General features: G+C 52.8%; 1 protein-coding gene across 2 annotated transcripts in view; it reads left to right on the top strand.

Annotated features, from left to right (window-relative positions):
- The window catches only part of DGKB (diacylglycerol kinase beta), a 2,237,541-nt gene that overhangs the window by 1,112,768 nt on the left and 1,111,196 nt on the right, over positions 1-13,577 (top strand). The gene's annotated exons all lie outside the window — the stretch shown is intronic.

The raw sequence follows: 13,577 nt of genomic DNA, 5'->3' as shown, positions 1-13,577 counted from the left end.
TGGTACGTTATGGAATTTGTACATTTTTCCCAGCAGAATGTAAATTCTGCACTTACTTCATTATAGCGTCCGACTTAGGTGAACACAACAGAAAAAAGAAGTAAGCTGATTTCATTGAGTGCAGGCAGATAAATGTGTTGCATCTAGAGTACATGACTACCTGAGATAAGTGGTGGTGTGTGATGGCCTTAAGGTGGCCAACTCACCCCAGGTTATTATGGACACGGTTTCCAGTCCTGAAAGTTTCACCTACAAATCTTTGATTTAAGGAGTGTTAATCTAACTGCCTTAATAGAAAAAAAAGTATAACAATGCCCTGAATGAACTGGGCTATCACACAAGTGTCCAGGACTCAAAACATGCCTCTAATGACCAAGAGGAAGGTGGCACCCTAGTAGATACCAAATCTTGCTAAAGTACTCTGGCACTTACCATGTATAAGACGGTAACTGCAAATTGGTGAGCATAATGTTACTAATTTCCTCAAAGAGAGAGAGAATTATAAAAATAACCCAAACTCTGTATTTTTTCCCATTATCAGTACATACTTAAACCAGCAAATGTTAGAATAAATAAATAAAACACATTTAAATGTGTTTGACCGCTAATCCATTAATCCCAGACTGATAGTCATTAAAGAAAGAAAGAAAGAAAGAAAGAAAGAAAGAAAGAAAGAAAGAAAGAAAGAAAGAATGAAATAAGGGGCATGGTAGAAATGAATGTGGATGGTTTAATATAAAGTTCTACTTAGAAATCAGGTCTTGGCCTTTGCAGAAGCTTAACACATTAACAGATCACTGGTATTTTCCTCTGGTACAGGTGGCAACCCCACTCCCAAATAGCTGGTCATTGGCAGTTGTTCGCACACATATGGTTTGTGTTTCATGGTACTGTGTGGGGTCATATTTATAAGGTGATCTGCACACGATGTGTGGCTTGTTAGGTAATATTTGTGTGTTACTGTATCTGCACAATTTCTGAGTTTAATGTAATATTTTACACTTCTGACACCCCACACTAATTTACATCCTATAGTTATGACTTTAGGAAGCTATTGTTCATGTGCACTTTGAGTACATCTTTAGAGGGATGCTTAAGGTATTCATATTTGTCAAATAGTATCACTGTAATGTATTGTACTCTTGAATAAGTACATCCTTCTCTTTGTCTGACATGGAATGTGTGGTGTTGTATCTCAGGTAATTACCTGCCTTGATTGGTTATATAATGGATATTGCACCCATCTCTGTGAAATACTTTCTGAATGTCAAGTAGGTTTGACAATGTTGTTTGACAAAGTGTCTCATTCTAAGAGTATGTATTTGACGGTTATCTGTAACTGGTGTATGCATGCAAAGTTCTTACAATTAGTCTGTTGTGAAAGGAGGGAGGCATGTGGTATCCTGTGTATCCACATTTCCTGCATGACAAAGTGGGTGCATGGATTGTGGAATGCCAGTGCTTGTAGTGTTTCCTCTACCCTGGTTCCAGCTAGGTAGTGTAGACCTGAATGCTGAGCAAGATACATCTATATCCTGGAGATTTTTCTGGCTGTACCCTACTACTTGAAATAAGTAGCGAGACCTACACCTGTTTCTATGCGATTCCTATGTCAGCCGGTCTGTGCCCACTTTCTCCTGGACTGCCCAGGGACAGGATCCCTGGTTCGCAAACCACCTGCAGTTATGATGCTGCCTTCCTCCTCTCCCTGAGTGCCAGAGACCCTAGCAAACCCTGCTGCCACACTGCACCACATTCAAGTAGTAGGACCGTTCTCCTGCAGCAGATGGTCCGTCTACTGCACCAACATGCCCACAAGCACACTGCAAAGCACTCTGCCGGGGTTCTCACCACACCACACCAAACCAGAAGTGACCCACCACCTCCACTGCCTACCCCTCAACACACGCATGATGTGCAAGCACTTTACTGAGTTATGGGACCTTATCACCACCATCGCACCCGACATTGTCTTCATCATTGAAACATGGCTCAACCCAACCTCCCCTGAAATCGCCACAGTGATCTCCAATGGATACAAATCACTCACCAGGACCCCACCAATAATCTGGGAGGATGATTAGCCATCATCTACAAAGAGGCCATACAGTGCACCAAAACAACCGAAAATACAACCACCCCCTTGAAGCACCTCAACTTCAAGCTTCACATGACAACAAAACAACTATCAGAGGCACCCTGGAATACCAGACCCTTGGCAAGCGATCCACCTTCTGCAACACCATCACAGACTTCATTGTGCCCCTAGCCCTGGGGAGCTGTTCAACATCCGTAAGGAATTCTCCACCCGGGCTACCTGCAAAAACAACATCACACCCTCACAAGAGCTGTGCAACCACCTCGCCAACTTCTACCTAGACAAGACCACAACTATATACAGAAACTTTGATCCCTCAACAGTTCAGCCACCACAGCACTGTACACGAAGCACAGTCTGACCACCTGGAATCCTACTCTCAAATGGGCCCACCACCTTCATCTAGCCAAAGCTAGACTAATCTTCAACCTTCCCCAACAAACTCACATCACACCCCACCTCAGGCAACTCCACTGGCTCCCCATACGGAAGAGATGCTAATTTAAGCTACTGACACATGCACACAAGGCTCGAAACAACCAAGGATCCACCTACATCAACAACCGCCTGAATATTCACCAACCATCTAGAAGACTACGCTCCACCACCCTATCACTTGTCCAGACTTTCTGTACATACTGAAGCAGAAGTGAAGGATGCTCCGACTCCTACATCGTAGAAAACACCTGAAACAGCCTCCCCACAGGGTACCAGACCATCACCTCACTTCCAGAATTCGAAAGGGCCCTCAAAACCTGACTGATCGATTTAAGCCTTCCTGGACCTGCAAGGGCTTGGTTACCCTACTGGGTGATTAGTAGCACTATATAAATTCCAATTGATTGACTGATTGATTGGTAGAGAGTAGTAAAGGGCTTGATTGTCATGTTATCCCGATTTGAAAGGGTAGGAGAAAGGATCATGACATTCCATGGCCAGTATTCTGGCTGGCGTAAGGTAGCAATTAGGTTGCTGAGAAAGTAACTTCACCTTGCACTTGGGCTCTTGCAACTCTTTTTGTGGGGCAACTAGAATATTTCAAGGACAGAAACCTGGAACAACAGCTAATGGTCTATTTGAGAACATTTTTGGTGCCCTGAGATGGACATTGATATTTAATTATTGAATGTTTGTTCAGTGTGTTGTTTAATAGATACATAAATAAACTCACCTTTTCTGTAAATCTTGGTGCAAACTCCTAAACCCATGTTGTTCAGGGGTAATAGGGTCTGGAATGGATCCTTGTACATGTTTCCTGAGTTATTATGTCCTTGAGGAGTTAGACCTTGTGACAAATTCCTATATCATCCTGCCATAGAAAAAATGGACTCTGCATTCATGTCTTTCCAGCCATCAAGCACTGTAGGTTATGGCTTTATGTCTCTTTGTGATCCTACAAGCCGCTAAGCTACTAAGAGCTCATGGTCTAAATACCTATGCCTGTTCCTTAAGTCATAGATGTGACAAACTCTATTTTCTGGGAATTCCTTTGATTCATAAAATGAAATGTCACATTTTCATTATTGCTTGCATAGTTCCCCAGACTCTGGTCTCATCTGGATCCTTGTTTTATGACATGTGCTCATCCTGAGGTAGAAGTGAACTTACTTGTATCCTTACGTCAATAGCAAGTGCATCTAAACCTAGAGGTAGCATTGTCTGCAATCTTAAGTCGATACCCAAATCCTATCAGCCCTAAAGTTCTCTGTGACCCTGTGCCAGTGCACTGAACCTTTCAGCCGAGATGTGACAGGCTCTGTATCCTCTTGCCAGTAACCTAAGGCATTTAGGGGCAGATTTAAGACCCTCTAGCACCTTCTTGTGCCACATTACATCATTTTTACGCCAATGTGGTCCGAGGCCAAAATCTCTACACCAAATTTACAAAGAGGTGCAATGCATGCATTGCGCCACTTTGTAACCCTTTGCGCTACATTATGCCTGCACCAGGCATAATTTATGCAAAGGGAGCGTTCCCCCGTTAGGGGGCCCGAAAATGGCACAAATCTATGAGATTTCTTTGAGTCATTTTTTTGGGGGCACTTTTAACACCTGCTCAGAACATGCGTTAAAAGGAAGCATGCCATTGTTTACAAAGGGCCTCAATGGGTTTGCAGGATTAGCTTAAATTTGTTTGACGCTAATCCTGCAAAGCTCCGAACTAGCATAAAAAATTCTGATGCTAGTTCACTAACTACCGCTATGGTGCACCGCATCTTAGATACAGCACACACATGGTGGCTTTAGGGGGCACTAAGGGGCACAAGAAATTTAGGCCCTCATTCTGACCCTGGCGGTCAGTGTTAAAGCGGCGGCCAACCCGCCAACAGGCTGGCGGCCTAAAAATATGAATTCTGACCCTGGCGGGAACCGCCAACACAGGCCGCCGCTTTAACACTCCGACCGCCACGGCGGTACAAACAAACAGCGCGGCGGTCACCGCCAACAGGCAGGCGGCAGACAATGTACCGCCCACCCTATCACGACCCACCAATCTGCCACCTTTTCCGGGGCGGGAGCCCCGCCAATAAAAACACGGCGGAAACAGACATCTCCAATGGAAAACGCTTACCTCGACACACTCCACGCGGAATCGGAACAGCATGGAACCCGAACTCCACATCCTCCCAGCCATTGCCTTCCTGCTCTTCTTCCAGGATCACGAACCTCGCCGCAGACGACAACGGTGAGTACTGCACCTACGACACAGGGGAGGGGGGAGGAGGAAAGGTTACGGGCACACACATACGCCACACACCCACCCCCACCCTCACCCCCACCGAAATCCCTACACACCTATGCAGATAAAAAAGTCAGAGTGACACCCCCAACCCCCCCCCAAAACAAAGACAAAAGCCAATGAATGTAAAAGTAGAACCATATTATTGCAACAATAAAGTATAGCTACCTTAGCAATATATGAAGAATGAATACACATCTAGAACTCCATCCATACAAGCAGAAAAAGTCCGGCCCAGTCAATCAAAGTCCAAAGGTCCGTGGGCCAATGTGCAGCAACACATGGGCAAAGCCCACACACGAGATCCAGTCCATTGGAGAGAACACTGCTGGGGCATCACTAAAATAAAAAGACAGGCACCTCAGGGGGAAGGGAAGGGGGGCACCTCAGCCACATGAGTCCACGATGCCAGATCCACGAAGGGCCTCCATGCCCACTGTGCCATCCTGGGGAGTGCAAATCCACAGTCTCACAAGTCTCTACAGTGGGTGGATTGCCCACTGTGCCATCCTGGGGAGTGCAAAGCCACAGTCTCACAAGTCTCTACAGTGGGTGGGTTGCCCACTGTGCCATCCTGGGGAGTGCAAAGCCACAGTCTCACAAGTCTCTACAGTGGGTGGATTGCCCACTGTTACATCCTGGGGAGTGCAAAGCCACAGTCCATCAGGTGGATTACAGAGACCACTGGTCATGGAGGAGGCATGTTGGGCAGAGTGCGTCGTGAAGGCCTGCCCGACACAGAACCGGGACTGCCAATGGGCCAGCGGTGCTTGAGATGAAGGGCCCAGCGGAGCGGTGCTTGAGATGAAGGGCCCAGCGGAGCGGTGCTTGACAGGAAGGGCCCAGCAGAGCGGTGCTTGAGATGAAGGGCCCAGCGGAGCGGTGCTTGAGATGAAGGGCCCAGCGGAGCGGTGCTTGAGATGAAGGGCCCAGCGGAGCGGTGCTTGACAGGAAGGGCCCTGTTCAGCGGTGCTTCTCACGGCGGGGCCCTGTTCAGCGGTGCTCCTCACGGCAGGGCACTGTTCAGCGGTTCTGGTCACGGCGGGGCCCTGTTCAGCGGTGCTTCTCACGGCGGGGCCCTGTTCAGCGGTTCTGGTCACACGGGGCCCTGTTCAGCGGTGCTCCTCACGGCGGGGCCCTGTTCAGCGGTGCTTCTCACGGCGGGGCCCTGTTCAGCGGTTCGGGTCACGGCGGGGCCCTGTTCAGCGGTTCTGGTCACGGCGGGGCCCTGTTCAGCGGTGCTTCTCACGGCGGGGCCCTGTTCAGCGGTGCTTCTCACGGCGGGGCCCTGTTCAGCAGTTCTGGTCACGGCGGGGCCCTGTTCAGCGGTGCTCCTCACGGCGGGGCCCTGTTCAGTGGTGCTTCTCACGGTGGGGCCCTGTTCAGCGGTTCTGGTCATGGCGGGGCCCTGTTCAGCGGTTCTGGTCACGGCGGGGCCCTGTTCAGCGGTGCTTCTCACGGCGGGGCCCTGTTCAGCGGTTCTGGACACGGCGGGGCCCTGTTCAGCGGTGCTTCTCACGGCGGGGCCCTGTTCAGTGGTTCTGGTCACGGCGGGGCCCTGTTCAGCGGTTCTGGTCACGGCGGGGCCCTGTTCAGCGGTGCTTCTCACGGCGGGGCCCTGTTCAGCGGTGCTCCTCACGGCGGGGCCCTGTTCAGCGGTGCTCCTCACGGCGGGGCCCTGTTCAGCGGTGCTCCTCACGGCGGGGCCCTGTTCAGCGGTACCTGTCTTGTGTTTCCAGTGAACCACACCTGGCCAATATTTGCCGCTCACTCTACATCGGACCTTTCCGTTGCGGGGCCCTCCTGTGATGGAGTCCTGGGGCCCTGGCTCTCCTTCGATATCCCCGGAATGGGGCTGGTGGGGCCCTCATGGCCAGGTCGGCTGCTCCCTGCCTTTTGCTCCTTGCTGCCCTTGCCCTCCTTGGCAGACTGTCCGTGGCCCTTGGCTCCCTTACCCGATGTGGCAGGTGACGGTGCAAGGCTACCCTCCTTGGGGGCAGGCGTATCAGGCCTGTCGCGCCTGCCCTTCAGTTTTTTGGTCCTCTTCCCAGGGGGGGGGCTGGCTGTGCCTTTGCTGCTGGACGATGTCCCAGCCCAAGGAAAGGGCGGACTCCAAAAACCAGGCACGACGTTCTTTGGAGTTGCTGGGCTGGTGGTGGCTGAGGTGTTTGTGGAACTCTTACGGGATGGAGGGGGTGGGTCAGGTGAGGAAAAGAGGTCCACTTTAGAGAGGAAAATTTTCTTTGGAGCCATGGGAAGGGTGGCTGGAGTGGGTATGGGAGTGGAGGAAGAGGAAGAGGATGTGGTTGTAGGAGAGTCAAGTGTGCTGTCTTTGGGTGCAGGTGCTTGAGCAGGAGGCTGACGTGAGGTGGATGGCTGTTGTTTGGGTGCCTGCCTGCGTTTGTGTGGTTGGGAAGCGGGGGTGACAGACACACTGGGAGAGGACACAGGGGACGTGTACATGGCAGTGGGGGTGGTGACTGCACGTGTGTGGACTGGTGTGGAGGGTGTGCTGGTGATGGGTGCAATGGCTGATGGTGGTGTGCTTGCAGGTGTGTGTGGAGACGTCACAGGGAGGGAGGAGGGAGACGAGGAGGTGGGGGACACAGAGGAGGTAGTGGCTGTTGGCATGTCTGCATCTGTATGTTGCTTGGGTGAATGCTTGTGTGTCCTGTGGTGCTTATGTCTGGATGAGCTGCCCTTGGGTGTTGAGGTGTGTGCAGGCTGGTCTGTAGGTGTGGATGGGATAGGCAGAGGAACAGGGAAGTGGGACTGGGTGGAGGGAGTCAGAAGAGGGAGGCTGGAGACAGGGACAATCGCTGCCGTCAGTGCTGAGGCCAGAGCGTTGAACGATCGTTGATGGGCAGCCTGACCCGAATGAAGGCCCTCCAGGTATGCATTGCTTTGATGCACCTCCCTCTCCACACCCTGGATGCCATTCAAAAGGGTAGACTGCCCAACAATGATGGTCCTCAGGAGGTCAATGACCTCCTCACTGAGGGCAGCAGGGGTGACTGGGGCAGGGCCTGAGGTGCCTGGGGCGAAGGAGATGGCCGGCTTCCTGGCCTTGCGGGCACGGACTGAGGGCCGAGGGGCTGCTGGGAGGGCGGAGCTGGTGCGCTGGGTGGCGGCTGTACCTGTTTCTGCGGTGGGCACGGATGTTGCCGCCACCGCAAGGGAGGTCCCTTCCGAGGACGTGTCGGTGTCGCTGCCGTCTCCACGGGTCCCCGCAGTGGAGCCCCCCTCGCCCTCCGTCTCACTGGTCATGTCGGAGTCCGTTGCATGGCCCTCCGGGGCCATGTGAGATGCAGCTCCCTCTTGCGCCGATGCCACTTCTCCTCCGCCTGATGATGCTAATGCACACATTCACAGAAAAACAAAGAAAATGGGGGGGGTGGAAAACATAAAGACAAGTTGAGTGCATGCATTGGGGACACCGTTGGCGGAGAGGACAGACACAGAAGCCCCCTGCACTACGCTGCGCACTTGGGGTACACTACTCATTCAATGGGACATGCCCTACAAGCCTATGGGCGACAACTGCCCACACAGTGTACACTGGTCCATGAATCGCGTTACTAGGCACCCTACAGAGGTGGGGGGCAGGGGCACAGGACCATACTTCACGGACGGGCCTATCCTACAGAAATCGCCTTGGCCTAGGGATACCCACAGCCCTCCTCCCCCACCCAGGCACCTCCACTGCGCGCAAAATAGCTGAATGTGCTGGTACTCACCCCCTTGTGTCTGCTGTGATGTCCTCAAGGGCCCATCTAAATTGGGGTAGGCCACGTCAGGATCCGGGACATCAGGGGGGTCAAGGTACGACTGGCACCCCTCCTAGGTTGGGAGGCCATCCCCAGCAGAGCCTCCGCAGTCTTCCTGCTCCCGCGGCGGATGTCCTCCCACCTCTTGCGGCAGTGGTTGCCCCTTCTGGTGTGGACCCCCAGGGCCCGGACGTCCTTAGCGATGGCACGCCAAATGTCAATCTTCTGATGGGCGCTGACCTATGTGACATGTACAGGGGGGAAGAGAAACATCATCACTTTTCTGCATGCTCGATGTGAGTGGCCCCCCTCCCCAACCTTGCCATGTGGCACATGCTCTCATCTGTCGTGCCATGCATTCGTCATTCGCTGCCCTCCCCTACATCGTACATGCTCCCCACTCAGGCCAGGCATTGGGCACTATGCATTGCCCCCCGTGTACTCACCTGTTGGTCTGGAGGCCCATAGAGTAGCGTATACTGGGGGAGGACCCCGTCCACGAGCTTCTCCAACTCCTCGGAACTGAAGGCGGGGGCCCTTTCCCCAGTTGCAGCAGCCATTGTCACTTCCAGACCGAGGTCACAGCAGCACTTGCAGTATAGGTCCTCTCCTGTGGATGATCAGGTCTCGTGTGGTCAAGCAGAGAGAAAATGGCGGTTACGGCCGCAGCGGTGCGTGCCGTGGTGGTGCGTGCCGCGGCGGTGCGTACCGCAGCGGTGCGTACCGCGACGGCCGGCGCTCACTGCCATTGGCTCCTGAAACCCATAGGGTTCAATGTTGTCCAATGCGGCTTTGCGCTGCGGACTGCGACCGCCTACCGCCACGGTGTGCCACACTTGCGCAATTACCTCACTTCACATTGTCACACTTCACAGGTCAGTCAGCCGCCATTTCAAGGGCCCACATGGCTTCATTCCTACTGCGTCACACATGGCTAGGCCTTGCACCGACAATCATACTAGCCATTCAATCCCGAGAGATACGTGTACTGGGCATGCTGTGGGCACTTACCTGTGGGTTGCTTGACTCTGTGCTCCATGTTGTCCTTCCTAGGCATCGTCCGCAGGGACTTGCGAGGAGACGGAGGAATCTTCCCGTGTACAGACCGCTGGTGGACCTGTCGACAATGGAAGAAAGACACGTCATACTCACCTACAGACTCAACCGTGCCACTATACAGGAACTGTGTGCCCAGCTGGAGCCAGACCTGATGTCACCCATCCGCCAACCCACAGGGATTCCACCTCTAGTGCAGGTGCTGTCAGTACTGCATTTTTTGGCAAGTGGATCATTTCAAACTACCGTGGCCATTTCATCTGGGATGTCTCAGCCTATGTTTTCAAAGGTGTTGTCCAGAGTGTTGTCTGCCCTGATGAAATACATGCGGAGCTACATCATTTTCCCTGAGGTGGGTGACTTGCCTACAGTGAAGGGTGATTTCTATGCCCTTGGACACATTCCCAATATCATTGGTGCCATTGATGGTACCCATGTGGCTTTGGTTCCCCCAAAAGACGATGAGCAGGTGTACAGGAACCGTAAAAGTTATCATTCGATGAATGTCCAGGTGGTCTGTTTGGCTGACCAGTACATCTCCCATTTAAATGCCAAGTTCCCAGGGTCAGTGCATGACGCGTACATCATGTGAAATAGCAGCATCCCTTATGTGATGGAAATGCTACAGAGACACCGTGTGTGGCTAATTGGTGACTCTGGTTACCCAAACCTGCCTTGGCTATTGACCCCAGTGAGGAATCCCAGGACCAGGGCAGAGGAACGGTACAATGAGGCCCATGGGCGGACTAGGAGGGTGATTGAGCGGACCTTCGGCCTCCTGAAGGCCAGGTTTAGGTGCCTGCATATGACTGGTGGATCCCTAATGTACTCACCAAGGAAGGTGTGTCATATCATCGTGGCCTGCTGCATGCTTCACAACCTGGCTTTGCGCCGCCAGGTGCCTTTCCTGCAGGAGGATGGTCCAGATGGTGGTGTTGTGGCCGCTGTCAACAGGGTGATGGTGGAGGCATGTCCATGGCAGTGTCCAGACTGTCGTTCCTACAGGTCCATTGTCCATATGCCTGTGGAAGGTGGAGCAGGGGCAGTTCAAGGTTGGACAGGGTAAACAAGTGGGACAGTGGGATGACATCCGGGGGTTTCCGTGCATGGCGGGGGTCTTGACATCCTACTCTGTCTTCTTCCTCGATCTCAGGCCTTTCTTGCGGGGTGGTTCTTGTTCTGCAGGGGGTGGGGTCCGGGAGGGCCGTTGCTGTTGTGTCGGGGCCTCCTGACCACTAGCGCCGGCGGAGGTGGTGGGCTGTTCTTCCTCCATGCTAGTGGCAGGGGCCCTTTGGGGGGCCACATGGTCCCGCAATGTGGTGACAATCTGGTTGAGTGCCACCACGATTGTACCCATTGCGGAACTGATGGTGCGCAGTTCTTCCCGGAACCCCATGTACTGGCCCTCCTGCATGGCCTGGATCTCCTGGAACCTGGCCAGGACCGTCGCCATCGTCTCTTGGGAGTGGTGGTACGCTCCCATGATGGTGGTGAGGGCCTCTTGGACAGTGGGTTCCCTAGGCCTGTCCTCCCTCTGTCGCACAGCAGCCCTCCCAGTTCCTCTTTGTTCCTGGGCCTCTGTCCCCTGGACGGTGTGCCCACTACCAGTGCCCCCAGGTCCCTGTTGTTGTTTGGGTTGTGGGTTACCCTGGGTGCCCTGTACTGGTAGACACACCGCTGCTTGACCTGTCCTGGAGACAGAAGCATGGGCCCGCTGGGTGGGTGCTGTGCTGGTGTTTCCTGAGGGGGGTAGGTCTGCTGTGGCCTGGGGCTGACTGAGGGTAACCGACTGTCCAGAGGTCCCCGATGGTCAAGCTGGTCATCAGGTTCTAGGTCGACAGAGCTGCTGTCATCACTGGGGGCCTGTTCTGGGGGTGGGATGGACAAATCTGGACCCTCCTGGCCGGTGTGTTGGCGTTCGGGCCCTGCAGGGGTAAAAGAATATGGTTATTGATTTTGTGTGTGCCATGGCGTGCGATTTGTGGGTGCCCTTGTCCCCCAGTGCTGGCAGTCCCATGTGGGAGGAGTTGTGAGGGTGGTTTGTGGGGGGGGATGGGTATGTGCAGTGGTCATGCTTAGGTGATGGGTGTCCATGGTTTGTGTTGGCATTCAGGGGTTTGGGTTGGGTTGGGTGGGTTGTGCTGGTGAGACATTAACAGGGAGTATGTGTGCTGAGGGGTTAATGGGTGAGGGTGGTGGTGTGGGTTGGCATGCTGGTGGTTGGGGGGGGGTGAAGTAGTTGAGATTCGACTTACCAGAGTCCATTCCTCCGCCTACTCCAGCGAGGCCCTCAGGATGCAGGATGTTCAAGACCTCTTGCTCCCATGCTGTGAATTCGGGTGGAGTGGGTGGGGGTCCGCCGCCAGTCTTCTGCACAGCGATGTTGTATCTTGACACCATCGACCGCACCTTCCCCCGTAGGTCGTTCCAGCGCTTTCGGATGTCTTCCCGATTTCTGGGATGCTGTCCCACAGCGTTGACCCTGTCGACGATCCTTTGCCATAGCTCTGCCTCCTGGCTATTGTGGTGTGCTGCACCTGTGTGCCGAAGAGCCGGGGCTCTACCCTGATTATTTCCTCCACCATGAGCCTGAGTTCTTGGTCCGAGAACCTGGGGTGTCTTTGGGGTGCCATGGGGTGGTGTGGATGAGGTGTGGGGTGATGTTTGTGGTGATGAGTGTAGTGGTGTGTGGTGTTTTGTGCATAGATGTGGTGTGGGTGATGATGTTTGGTTCCTGTGTGTGTTGTGGTTTGCGTTCCCTGTGCTCTCTCTCTGTGTATTGCGCCTTGTCTCTGAATTTCGCTTTGTGGGGGTTTGTGGGTGATGTGGGTGTGTTTTTTATATGGTGATGGGTGTGTGGGAGTGGTGTTTGTATGTGTATCAGGTGTGTGTATTTGGAATTGTCCAATGTGGCTGTGTTTTGTAAAGGTGTGGATATTTTGAGCGCGGCGGTGTGTACCGCCAATGGAATACCGCGGTTGAAAGACCGCCGCGTGGATTCGTGGGTCGTAATGGCATGGGCGTGTTTGTGTTGGCGTGACGGTGGAGGTTTGGTCATCTCCAGTTTATCGCTGACCGCTGATGAGGCGGGCTTCAGTGGATGTCGGGTTTTTGGCGGTTTGGCAGTTGTGGGTCAGAATGACCGTGGCGGTTTACCACGGCCGCGGCGGGATGATGGCGGTCTTCTGACCGGCGGTAAGTGGCTTTTACCGCCAGGGTCAGAATGACCCCCTTAGTGCTTTACAGGGTGCAGCACCACTTTTCTTAAATCTGGCCCTTACTTATTTGAGATGTAAGGTCTGTGTCCTGAGCTCATTCTTTCTTAAATAAAACAGGCTTGAAAGCACATTTGTTAACACTTTGCACTGGGTTTCCATTAAAAAAACGGACACAAATAAACTTAAAGTGCAGTATTGAGATTTACTTTCCAGCGTAAAATGTCTCTTGCACAGGGCAGTAGCACTAAAGTGAAGCAAAGTAGCTCTATGTATTACATTGCATTTCTTTGCATCAATGTGGCATACCATGCATGGTACCTTGCGTTGCCATGGGTTTTCACACAAAGTCTTATCCACCAACATTCATAGACCAGGCTTTGCACGAACAAGAATGCCTCTTCAATCCCTTCGCTGCTAGGTCTCCATCCCCTCCCACATACCCAGTGCTGAGCCCTGTTTTGGTGTTTTGGGATAGTTCATGTTTAGGCCACCATAACCTGTCTGTGCACATAAGCTATCCATGCCAAATGTGTGTCCTTTATACCAACATCCTGGGGATTCTGGGGGTTTGTAGATTCCCCTGAAGTGGACTGAGTAAGTAAAATAAGCAAAATATAGCTACATTGTCTTTTTAGGAAACGTAGGGAAAAAGTGCTCCATATAAAAATGTATTGTTCTCTAAAAAGTGCATCTACGAA

Source organism: Pleurodeles waltl, chromosome 10 (assembly GCF_031143425.1).
Source record: "Pleurodeles waltl isolate 20211129_DDA chromosome 10, aPleWal1.hap1.20221129, whole genome shotgun sequence".
Lineage (NCBI taxonomy): Eukaryota > Metazoa > Chordata > Amphibia > Caudata > Salamandridae > Pleurodeles > Pleurodeles waltl.
This window is presented reverse-complemented; position numbering and strand designations above follow the sequence as displayed.